A 1,448-nucleotide genomic window follows, 5' to 3' on the forward strand; every position below is an offset into this window, starting at 1 on the left:
TTTTTTTTTCCAATATTTTTCTTCTTCCATTAACATCCTGCGAATAACTCTTCTCTTCACGAGGAGTTTTTTAACAGTTTAAATCCTGCAAGAATAAGAGTTAAACGGTAAAAATGTGAGGAATGAGTTGTTTATTGATTCCATTTAAATAATAAGAATGATTGAATAGGTTTCTGGACAATCCCATATGGGATTATGCGTTAAGGAATTCAGAATTTCTTAGTGGCTGCCAGGCAATTGGTCTACATATACTACTTCTAAATTGTATACTCAACTCGATCAATTACTTTTTAGAATTCAAAAAACAATGCCAATGTTCATTGTTTATTTTATTTTTGGCAAAATACAAAAAGAAAGAGTCAAGCAAGGTGATTGTAGGTTTTAGCTAGGAGCTAAATATATATTTAGTTAATATGAGAATTAATTCTTAAATTTGGACATATTTGGTGGGATTTCCTTCATGATTGATAAAAATTCTTGTCAAATTATAGGCTTTATATATATATATATATATATATGTATATTTTAATATTCTTAATTCATCAATAGTAATAAAAAAAGGGAATTTCAAATTGGTGTGGTGAAATTGAGAGAAAGGGATTAGAGTTCTGAAAAAAGAATAATTAAGGGATGCAAGTTGAGATCCAAAGATCCCTTGCCTACAAAGCATGCCTCCTACCTCCCAGCTAAGACATGCCTTTAGGGTGGTTGTATTATTAGACTAATGCCTGGCATCATCTACACATCAGTATTCCTTTTTTAATCCCCTCTTAATCTTTCCCTTCTATAATACTAACATTCATTGGCCTTGACTTTTCATTTTCATTTTTTCAAAGAAAAGAGACTAGATATACAAATAGTAACAAGTAAGATCTCCATTAATTAATTTTGAGTACCTAAACTCAAATTCGATTATAATTTAACTATTCATATATTATTTAAAATAAGTATCTGATTAAATTATAAAATTATATATATATATATCTATATATAAAGAGGTTAAGTATATATGTACTAATAGTACATGATTATATCACATGGAAGACGATAATTATGTAGGGAAGAGGTTCATATGTGTGCCAGATTCCCACCATCTTTTCCATAAAAAGCCTCATCGTGCAGTAAATTGAGATTGATAAATGGGAAATGAAAAATATGGGTTTGTTCCTTTCGAAAAAATCAATCAAAAATCCTAATCTCAATCATGGCCCAAACAAGGAAATGAGGAAAAAAGAGAAATAAATTCTTATTGATAATCATTTTTATTTTTCTTCTATTGGAAAGATCATGACAACTGAAAAGAAATGGGCGAAATGGAGCTTTTGGAGAAAGTACCAAGTTGAATTGTTCATGGCAGATCTTTTGATTTCCATAGAGGTGAGTGTATGTAGTATCGAATGTAGAGGAGAGAAACTCGAAACAACCCCCCAAAAAACATAAAAGCTAGA

This window comes from Theobroma umbraticum, unplaced genomic scaffold, assembly GCF_002168275.2.
Source record: "Theobroma umbraticum cultivar Fairchild unplaced genomic scaffold, ASM216827v3 scaffold_204.0, whole genome shotgun sequence".
NCBI classification, from domain to species: Eukaryota; Viridiplantae; Streptophyta; class Magnoliopsida; order Malvales; family Malvaceae; genus Theobroma; species Theobroma umbraticum.